This window comes from Aegilops tauschii, chromosome 5 (assembly GCF_002575655.3).
Source record: "Aegilops tauschii subsp. strangulata cultivar AL8/78 chromosome 5, Aet v6.0, whole genome shotgun sequence".
In the NCBI taxonomy this organism is placed as follows: Eukaryota; Viridiplantae; Streptophyta; class Magnoliopsida; order Poales; family Poaceae; genus Aegilops; species Aegilops tauschii.
Genome location: NC_053039.3, coordinates 289,964,316 through 289,975,926, shown reverse-complemented (window position 1 = coordinate 289,975,926; position 11,611 = coordinate 289,964,316). Strand labels below are relative to the sequence as shown.

At 42.5% G+C, this 11,611-nt stretch overlaps 1 long non-coding RNA gene across 1 annotated transcript; it reads left to right on the top strand.

The window, feature by feature from the left end:
• The first annotated feature begins 1,923 nt into the window (after nt 1-1,923).
• LOC141023396 (uncharacterized) lies at nt 1,924-5,403 on the top strand. The gene is made up of 3 exons (XR_012184687.1): nt 1,924-2,665; nt 4,284-4,993; nt 5,163-5,403. It is a non-coding gene; the product is annotated as an uncharacterized lncRNA (long non-coding RNA).
• The last annotated feature ends 6,208 nt before the right edge of the window (nt 5,404-11,611 follow it).

Below are 11,611 nucleotides of genomic sequence, written 5' to 3'. Positions count from 1 at the left end.
GCGGGAATGACCGTTCCTAGCTAGTGGTTGAATCTTGGAATTTTTTTGGTGTTTCTATGATTTAATAGATACTTATGTACCTAGAAATGATTGTTGGAATAAATAAATAGCAAACTACAAGGCAGCTACAGTTCAAATTTGACCCGCTTCCAACTAAATCGGCAGAAATTTGTCTTTTTCACGAGAGGTGGATCAAAACTTTTTACACCCAACCATTTGGTCAATTGTGCGTTAAATATGGCCTAGTATTTTAGAAAAATGGTTTGGTCCAATTTTGCAACAATTATTTGGGAGGTCCTTCACAAAAAACCTCCTTTTGGGCACTCGAAAAATGGAAAATGGTTTTTTCGTCCAAAGAAAATGAAAACAGCCTTAGGCAACATTGTTTGCCATTCCAATATGCACCCTTGTGCACAATATGAGATCATTTGAACAAACTATGCCATGAATGTGGCCATAAGATTGATCATTTGGCTTGAAAGCCATTGATCTCCACACGTTATAGCTCATTTTTGAGAACACTTTTTTAAAATAATTGCCGTATTACAAGTTTGTTATTTTTCCTGGGAACTTGGCCACATATAATGACACAATGCGAAGGTTTCCAATTTTTTGATTTTTTTGAATTTTTTATCCCCGTTTCAAAATGCGGTCAAAACGGTGGGAATGACCGTTCCTAGCTAGTGGTTGAATCTTGGAATTTTTTTGGTGTTTCTCTGATTAAATAGATACTTATTTACCTAGAAATGATTTTTGGAAAAAATAAAGAGCAAACTACAAGGCAGTTACAGTTCAAATTTGACCCGCTTCTAACTAAATCGACGGAAATTTGTCTTTTTCACGAGAGGTGGATCAAAACTTTTTACACCCAACCATTTGGTCAATTGTGCATTAAATATGGCCTAGTATTTTAGAAAAATGATTTGGTCCAATTTTGCAACAATTATTTGGTAGGTTCTTCACAAAAAAACCTCCTTTTGGGCACTCGAAAATTGGAAAATGGTTTTTTCGTCCAACGAAAGTGAAAACTTCCTTAGGCAACATTGTTTGCCATTTCAATATGCACCCTTGTGCACAAGATGAGATCATTTCAACAAACTATGCCATGAATGTGGCCATAAGATTGATCATTTGGCTTGAAAGCCATGAATCTTCACAGATCATAGCTCATTTCTGAGAACACTTTTTTAAAATAATTGCCGTATTACAAGTTTATTATTTTTCCTGGAAACTTGGTCACATATGATGACACAATGCGGAGGTTTTCCAATTTTTTATTTTTTTTGAATTTTTTATGCCCGTTTCAAAATGCGGTCAAAACGGCGGGCATGACCGTTCCTAGGTAGTGGTTGAATCTGGGCATTTTTTTGGTGTTTCTGTGATTAAATAGATACTTCTTTACCTAGAAATGATTTTTGGAAAAAATAAAGAGCAAACTATGAGGTAGCTATAGTTCAAATTTGACCCGCTTCCTACTGAATCGGCGGAAATTTGTCTTTTTCACCAGAGGTGGATAAAAGCTTTTGACACCCAACCGTTTGGTCAATTATACATTAAATATGGACTGATATTTTAGAAAAATGATTTAGTGCCATTTTGCAACGAATGTATGGTAGTTCCTTCACAAAAAAACACATTTTGGTCACTCAGAAAATGGAAAATGGTTCTTTTGAGCAAAGAAAATGAAAACCTCCCAAATCAACGTTGTTTGTCATCCCTAAATACACACATGTACAAAATATTGGTTTATTTGAACTAACTATAAGAGGTTAAATGTTTGCCTGAATAAGAGGGTACAAACTATAAGAGAAAAAGCAAAAATTGCTTAATTCTGATTGGTGGAACCAGCTGTGGCATGGATCAATGACATGGCAAACATCTGTCCATCCATCCATCCACCCCTCCACTCTCTCTCTCTCACACAGCAAACCCCCCTCTCTCTCTCGCACAACTAACCCTAGCGATCCACCTCTCCCCTCCCCTTCCCTCGCGCACCCGCCACCCACCTCCACCACGCCTTCTTCCTGTCCCGATTCCCACCCACATCGTCGCCACTGCCGCCGGCCTATGCCCTCCCCCACACCGCCGCCGTGAAACCCCCTCCTCACCTTCTCTCCCCGGTCGAGCAGCAGCAGGTCAGGCGGAGGCGGCAGCCAGATCCGCCGCGTTGCTTCCGGATCCGCGCCTTCCCCACCCTCGATTCATTTCCAATCCCGCCGCCGACACCCAACCCCACCCCCACCGGCGACCTCCCCTAACCCCATCACCACCGGCGACCTCCCTCCCTTGCTCCTCAACCCAACCCAACCCAACCCCGATTCGATTCAGTTCAGAGACGAATCCCCTCCCACATCACCGCCGCCACACACTGCCGATCCCCTCACATCCGGCCGGTGGCCATGACCTCCGGTATCTCCCCGACAGCCGCCACTCCCGTACCCTCTCTCGTCCCCTCCCCTCCCCTGCCCTCACCAGAAGAGGAAGAGAAGATGTAGGGTGATCGAGCGAGCTGGTCAGGCAGCCGCCCTGGCGCGACCAGATCCGCCACGGTTGCCCCGCGCGCTATCCACGGGCTCGACTCCAGGGACTGGGTCATGGTCTGCGAGGCCCTCAACGACGTGCGCCTCCTCGCCATCCACCACCCCGCCCTCCTCGCCCCCATCCTGTAAGTTCTTCGATCCCCTCTGTCGTTGCTGCTCTTGGCTTCTATTTTGACGAATTCCGTTGGGGATCTGACCCGAGAATCGTCCGTCCATCCGCGGGTGCTGATTGGAAGGGAAAAGGTGGTGCTGGGGGTCTTGAAGACAGTGAAGAACCCGTGCAGCGCCGTGCTCAAGACCTTCGTGATGGCGTGCACGGACGTCTTCTTGAGCAGCAGCTGTAGCAGCAGCTTGTCCAAGCCGATGCGTGCCATGGCCACCTCCATGCCGCCCCTGCCCCTGCTGAGGAAGCTCCAAAATATGAATAAACAAAAAGATTCCTCTGCATTAGTGATGAATTATCCTTTCGTTCTAATCATGCACAAGTATGCAGCATCTGTCCATGAGTATAGTTGGATCATGGAAGGAAACAGTGCGCCGTTGATGATTGAGTGGAGGGTGCACTGTTCGTTTTTGCACTTGCATGCATGGCTCCAAAATGTCTGAAATGGAGCCAAACCAAACCATGCATCAGGTCTAGAGCTTTTATAACCAGCAAGAGTTGGAGTTCATATATATTTCTCCAAAAAATATACTCTCACTGTGTAGAATCTTTATGCATCTGTATGCCAATAGTTTATGCATCTGTACGCCAAAATGTCTGAAATGGAGCCAAACCAAACCATGCATCAGGCCTAAATCATTGGTTGAGTTTAGGTCAAAAGCATCTGTATGCCAATAGTTTTGATGTTGTTTTGTGCTATATACTTCAGGGAACAGTTAACTCATTAATTAAGATGCCGAGGTACTATCAACTAGATCTGTTCACACACATACTTTAGTAACCAGCTCCATTAATTATCTGATCAGCTATGTAAACTAATCACTGAACCTGGAAATTATGTGCTTTGATAGAACACGGAAACTAATCAAATGCAGAAGAGTTGTTTCAGTTTGAGTTATGTTTGAAATGTTGCAACTTCAGAATTCTGGGAACTTTCCATAAAGTTTGCATAAGTTTAGTGGGTTCACCTATATTATGTTGTTGGAAACTAGTTCATGATGAACTAATTTAACTCTCTACTAGAATATTAGTGTTTTTTTATGGGAGGAATATAGTGTATTAGTTGATATAAATTTGTTTGGGTTCAGACCTATGCTTCCTCCACTGTTTTGTAGAGTTGGCTAATTTTAGATGCTGCATAATAACCTTTAAGGTTGTGGCCAATTTTAGATGCTGCATAATAATCTTTGTACTGCATAATAAAAAATTGCACTGCCGAAGATGAATGGTCGATTAGTTTTAGCTTCAAGCCATTTTAGTATATTCTTTGTACATGTGGCCTGTGGCTATAACTAGTTCGCTGTAGTTCATCCATGATGTCCAGTAGCTATGAGATCCGAGGGATGCCGACCATTCGAGCCACGTAACTTATTCAGCTTTCACTCAACAATCTTGCTAATTTAAAGTCAGTGGGGGGCTTTCCCCCACTGTCCATGGTTCCTAAAAAACTTATTCAGCTTTGGCCATCCTCATTTGCTATGCTAGGTATAATGTAAACTCTCTTCTGAATTTGATTTATACCAGTTTGACTTTCCTAAGTTTCTTTTCTTGTTACCAGAGCTTACACTATCTTTGTATAGGCGCCGCTGGATTCGAGGGTGGAGCCCGAGCCTCCACTGGAGCATGGATCAGCCGTGCAGGAGGTGGAGCTCCGCATGGATCACGACTTGGTCGTCGTGGGGGCCGGGACCATCAAGCTCGCGGGCGAGATGGACGGCCTCAGCAACGCAGGCGCGCGTGAGATCCTGGGGTTGACCAATCCACGGGGCGCCAGATCTTCCCTGGGGGTCGCCTGTTGTAGTCATACTGTCGCTGGATCTCCTCCCCCCTCTCTTTCTGTGTGTTTTTCTGTCTCTCTCTGTGTTTTTCTATCAATAGCTAGTAGCATAAGTTGGAGCTGGCTGTACCAGGAACTTAATCTGCATTTATTCAACTAGATCGAGTACAAGTACATTAGTTCGTAATCTGCAATTAATACATCTCCTGGTCATAAATTTCCTGAAGTAGTGCATGTATATATTTAGGTGCTGGTTAATTAGAAAATGGATGTGATTTCTAACTTGATTGTTGTAGGCTACAAGATATATCTCTGTTGGTTCATCTTGCTGTAGAATATGCCCCTGTTCATTCATTTATGTGTATTTCTATTTACCTCTGGTGACATGTGAGAAGCACTCATCTATATGTTTATATTTTGAGCAGCTGGGTACAACTACAGTTGCAGAATCATCTAGCCAAATTTTGGGAGGATGGCATAAAAGATTAGATAACCCATGCTTTTGAAATCATGGTAGGCTTCACAAGCTTGTAAGGTGTTTTCTGTTTTCAAGCGACTTTACATAAAGTTACTGTTTCTCAACCAAAATTCTAGACTGTATAGCTCTTTATTGTTCTCTCCACTTATTTGTACAGCCAAGGATGCTTACTTAACTGTATAGCTCTTTATTGTTCTTTTTCAGGTATTCTATTTATGCTCCATCCCGAAATCTATTGTGCACTGCCAAGTCCATGAGGCGAAGCGCTCACTGCTTGACCATTTCTCTACTGCACTGGGAGCAACAGAGGCAAGATATTCGAAACAAGTTGAAGTCCTTTCAATTCTTGATTTCTAGTATACACATGCAACCTGATTGGTGATGTTACTATAGATATGATGTAGGTTCAGTGCTTACTATTTTTTTGATGTGATGCATGTTACCTTCGTTTCTGTCTATGCCTTCTTTAGTGTTTTGCCAGCTAACTAGTCTATTGGTCGTTTTGAAATATGAAGACGCATGTAAGCACTGCTGCTGGCAATCTGGCACATCATATTAGTCTTATCCCTTGTTTTGTCACTAGCATACACTACAATCCCTTGTTCTGTCACTAGCATACACTACAGTTTTATTAAAAGGGGGCATATCATTTTCTCTATATAATAGTGCTGATTTTGCGCTGATATGAATATACAACAGTATTACATTGTAGTGTTTTCTGCATGTTTTTGTATCACTAGTTTCATGCTGCCTTCTCATTTGAACCTATTACTTGTTTTTGTTTTTATCCTTGATTAGTATCAATTGTTGTATTGTAGACTTAAAATTGTGGTGGTTTCTCTTTTACAGAAGCTCAAGTGTGAAGTGTGAAGTCGTGAAGTGTGAAACAAGTGTGAAGCCATGAAGTCCTACTCAGTGAACAGTAGCATACTGTAGCATATATGTGTTGTACAGATTGTAATAGATTTATTTAGTGGTATATTTGATGAATTTTATGTGTTCTTTGTTCTTTTTGAAATATTGGTTATGTATGTAATTTGAAAACTTCTGAAATGGAAACTAACCAGTGGGGCAACTTATGAAAATAATCTGTCTAATTTGTACATTTCTGACATGTGGGACCAATTTGTAGATGAAATTGACAAGTGGGACCCATATGACTAGTGGGACCAGCTTGAATATATAATGGCTAAAAATACAAAAAAAATAGACTATAAAAGGCCACAGCGTAGAAAATAAGAGGCCATAGCCCAGAAAATAAAAAGGCCGAATTGTAGGCTTCGGCCCATGTGGCTGTCCAGAATTAATAGGGGAAAAATATAGAAGGCTGAATTGTTGGGCCTGGCCCATGTAAACACCTAATCGGACCAGGCTGATTCTTGTCAACGACCTTTTCATTTGGTCGCAATTTTGCCATGTCAGCTTGCCACGTCGGATCCGACGTGGCCTGGGCAGACTGCTAGCGACCAAAATAAAAGGTCATGGGTTCAATGACCTTCTGTTTTGGTCATAAACGTCTACGACCTTCTCACAGAGAAGGTCGTTAATTTCAGTTTACGACTGCCAGCTTTTGACCTTCTGTTTTTGGTCACAAAAAGGTCACAAATGAAAAACTATGACCTTTCAGCGGCCAATAGTGAGGGTCACAAGTTGACATATTTCTTGTAGTGAGCATCACTATGAGTGAGAAAATCTCATCGCAGTCAACACCTTGAACTTTGTCAAAACCTTTTTCGACAAGTCTAGCTTTGTAGATAGTAACACTACTATCAGCGTCCGTCTACCTCTTGAAGATCCATTTATTTTCTATGGCTTGCCGATAATCGGGCAAGTGAACCAAAGTCCACACTTTGTTCTCATACATGGATCCCATCTCAGATTTCATGGCCTCAAGCCATTTCGTGGAATCTGGGCTCATCATCGCTTCCTCATAGTTCGTAGGTTCATCATGGTCAAGTAACATGACCTCCAGAACAGGATTACCGTACCACTCTGGTGTGGATCTCACTCTGGTTGACCTACGAGGTTCGGTAGTAACTTGATCTGAAGTTACATGATCATCACCATTAGCTTCCTCACTAATTGGTGTAGGAGTCACTGGAACAGATTTCTGTGATGAATTACTTTCCAATAAGGGAGCAGGTACAGTTACCTCATCAAGTTCTACTTTCCTCCCACTCACTTCTTTCGATAGAAACTCCTTCTCTAGAAAGGATCTATTCTTAGCAACGAATGTCTTGCCTTCGGATCTGTGATAGAAGGTGTACCCAACTGTCTCCTTTGGGTATCCTATGAAGACACATTTCTCCTTTTTGGGTTTGAGCTTATCAGGATGAAACTTTTTCACATAAGCATCGCAACCCCAAACTTTAAGAAACGACAACTTTGGTTTCTTGCCAAACCACAGTTCATATGGTGTTGTCTCAACGGATTTAGATGGTGCCCTTTTTAACGTGAATGCAGCTGTCTCTAATGCATAACCCCAAAACGATAGTGGTAAATCGGTAAGAGACATAATAGATTGTACCATATCTAATAAAGTACGGTTACGATGTTCGGACACACCATTACGCTGTGGTGTTCTAGGTGGCGTGAGTTGTGAAACTATTCCGCATTGTTTCAAATGAAGACCAAACTCGTAACTCAAATATTCTCCTCTACGATCAGATCATAGAAACTTTATTTTCTTGTTACGATGATTTTACACTTCACTCTGAAATTATATGAACTTTTCAAATGTTTCAGACTTATGTTTCATCAAGTAGATATACCCATATCTGCTCAGTTCATCTGTGAAGGTCAGAAAATAACGATACCCGCCGCGAGCCTCAACACTCATCGGATCGCACACATCAGTATGTATTATTTCCAATAAGTCAGTTGCTTGCTCCATTGTTCCGGAGAACGGAGTCTTAGTCATCTTGCCCATAAGGCATGGTTCGCAAGCATCAAGTGATTCCAAAATCCCATCAGCATGGAGTTTCTTCATGCGCTTTTCATCAATATGACCTAAACGGCAGTGCCACAAAAAAGTTGCACTATCATTATTAACTTTGCATCTTTTGGCTTCAACATTATGAATATGTGTATCACTACGATCGAGATCCAACAAACCATTTTCATTGGGTGTATGACCATAGAAGGTTTTATTCATGTAAACAGAACAACAATTATTCTCTAACTTAAATGAATAACCGTATTGCAATAAACATGATCAAATCATATTCATGCTCAACGCAAACACCAAAATAACACTTATTTAGGTTCAACACTAATCCCAAAAGTATAGGGAGTGTGCGATGGTGATCATATCAATCTTGGAACTACTTCCAACACACATCGTCACCTCGCCCTTAACTAGTTTCTGTTCATTCTGCAACTCCCGTTTCGAGTTAACACTCTTAGCAACTGAACTAGTATCAAATGCCGAGGGGTTGCTATAATTAAACACTAGTAAAGTACACATCAATAACATGTATATCCAATATACCTTTGTTCACTTTGCCATTCTTCTTATCCGCCAAGTATCTAGGGCAGTTCCACTTCCAGTGACCATTTCCTTTGCAGTAGAAGCACTTAGTTTCAAGCTTAGGTCCAGACTTGGGCTTCTTCACTTGAGCAGCAACTTGCTTGCCGTTCTTTTTGAAGTTCCCCTTCTTCCCTTTACCCTTTTTCTTGAAACTAGCGGTCATGTCAACCATCAACACTTGATGCTTTTCTTGATTTCTACCTTCGTCGATTTCAGCATCACGAAGAGCTTGGGAATCGTTTCCGTTATCCCTTGCATATTATAGTTCATCACGAAGTTCTACTAACTTGGTGATAGTGACTAGAGAACTCTGTCAATCACTATCTTATCTGGAAGATTAACTCCCACTTGATTCAAGCAATTGTAGTACTCAGACAATCTGAGTACATGCTCACTGGTTGAGCTATGCTCCTCCATCTTGTAGGCAAAATAGTGCCAGAGGTCTCATACCTCCTGACACGGGCATGAGTATGAAATATCAATTTCAACTCTTGGAACATCTTATATGCTCCGTGGTGTTGAAAACATTTTTGAAGTCCCGGTTCTAAGCCGTAAAGCATGGTGCACTAAACTATCAAGTAGTCATCATACCGAGCTTTGCCAAACGTTCATAACGTCTGCATCTTCTCCTGCAATAGGTCCGTCACCTAGCGGTGCATCAAGGACATAATTCTTCTGTGCAGCAATGAGGATAATCCTCAGATCACGGATCCAATCCGCATCATTGCTACTAACATCTTTCAACTTATTTTTCTTTAGGAACATATCAAAAATAAAACAGGGGAGCTAAACGTGAGCTATTGATCTACAACATAGATATGCTAATACTACCTGGACTAAGTTCATGATAAATTAAAGTTCAATTAATCATATTACTTAAGAACTCCCACTTAGATAGACATCCCTCTAGTCATCTAAATGATCACGTGATCCAAATCAACTAAACCATGTCCGATCATCACGTGAGATGGAGTAGTTTTCAATGGTGAACATCACTATGTTGATCATATCTACTATATGATTCACGCTCAACCTTTCGGTCTCCAGTGTTTCGAGGCCATATCTGCATATGCTAGGCTCGTCAAGTTTAACCCGAGTATTCTGTGTGTGCAAAACTGGCTTGCACCCGTTGTATGTGAACGTAGAGCTTATCACACCCAATCATCACGTGGTGTCTCAGCACGAAGAACTGTCGCAACGGTGCATACTCAGGGAGAACACTTATACCTTGAAATTTTAGTAAGGGATCATCTTATAAAGCTACCGCCGAACTAAGAAAAATAAGATGTATAAAAGATAAACATCACATGCAATCAAAATATGTGACATGTATGGCCATGATCATCTTGCGCCTTTGATCTCCATCTCCAAAGTATCGTCATGATCTTTATTGTTACCGGCATGACACCATGATCTCCATCATCTTGATCTTTTATCAACGTGTCTTCACATGGTCGTTTCACCACCTATTGCTTTTGCAACTATTGCTATCGCATAGAGATAAAGTAAAGCAATTTCGTGGTACTTGCATCTTATGCAATAAAGAGACAACCATAAGGCTCCTACCAGTTGCCGATAACTTTAACAAAACATGATCATCTCATACAACAATTTATATCTCATCATGTCTTGACCATATCACATCACAACATGCCCTGCAAAAACAAGTTAGACGTCCTCTACTTTGTTGTTGCAAGTTTTATGTGGCTGCTACGGGCTTAGCAAGAACCGTTCTCACTTACGCATCAAAACCACAACGATATTTCGTCAAGTATGTGTTGTTTTAACCTTCACAAGGACCGGGCGTAGCCACACTCGATTCAACTAAAGTTGGAGAATCTGACACCCGCCAGCCACCTGTGTGCAAAGCACGTCGGTAGAACCAGTCTCGCGTAAGCGTAAGCGTACGCGTAATGTCGGTCCGGGCCGCTTCATCCAACAATACCGCCGAATCAAAGTATGACATGCTGGTAAGCAGTATGACTTGTATCGCCCACAACTCACTTGTGTTCTACTCGTGCATATAACATCTACGCACAAACCTGGCTCGGATGCCACTGTTGGCGAACATAGTAATTTCAAAAATTTCCTACGCACACGCAAGATCATGGTGATGCATAGCAACGAGAGGGGAGAATGTCTTCCACGTACCCTCGTAGACCGTAAGCGGAAGCGTTATGAGAACGGGATTGATGTAGTCGTACGTCTTCACGATCCGACTGATCCAAGTACCAAACGCACGACACCTCCGAGTTCAGCACACGTTCAGCTCGGTGACGTCCCACGAACTCCGATCCAGCAGATCTTCGAGGGAGAGTTCCATCAGCGCGACGGCGTGATGACGGTGATGATGATGCTACCGACGCAGGGCTTCGCCTAAGCACCGCTACGACATGACCGAGGTGGATTATGGTGGAGGGGGGCACCGCACACGGCTAAAAGGTAAATGATCAACTTGTGTGTCTATGGGGTGCCCCTTGGCCACGTATATAAAGGATGAAGGGAGGAGGAGGCCGACCCTCATAGGGCGCGCCCAAGAGTGGAGTCCTACTAGGACTCCCTAGTCCTAGTAGGATTCCTCCTCCCACATGGAATAGGAAAAAGGGAAGGGAGAAGGAGAAGGAAGGAAGGCCCCCCCTCCCTAGTCCAATTCAGACCAGTTCAAGGGGAGGGGTGCGGCCACCCTTTGAGGAATTTCTCTCCTTTCCCGTATGGCCCATTAAGGCCCAATACGAATTCCCGTAACTCTCCAGTACTCCGAAAAATACCCGAATCACTCGGAACCTTTCTGATGTCCGAATATAGTTGTCCAATATATCGATCTTTACGTCTCGACCATTTCAAGACCCCTCGTCATGTCCCCGATCTCATCCGGGACTCCGAACTACCTTCGGTACATCAAATCACATAACTCATAATACAAATCGTCATCAAACGTTAAGCGTGCGGACCCTATCGGTTCGAGAACTATGTAGACATGACCGAGACTCATCTCCGGTCAATAAACAATAGTGGAACCTGGATGCTCATATTGGCTCATACATATTCTACGAAGATCTTTATCGGTCAAACCGCATAACGACATACATTGTTCCCTTTGTCATTGGTATGTTACTTGCCCGAG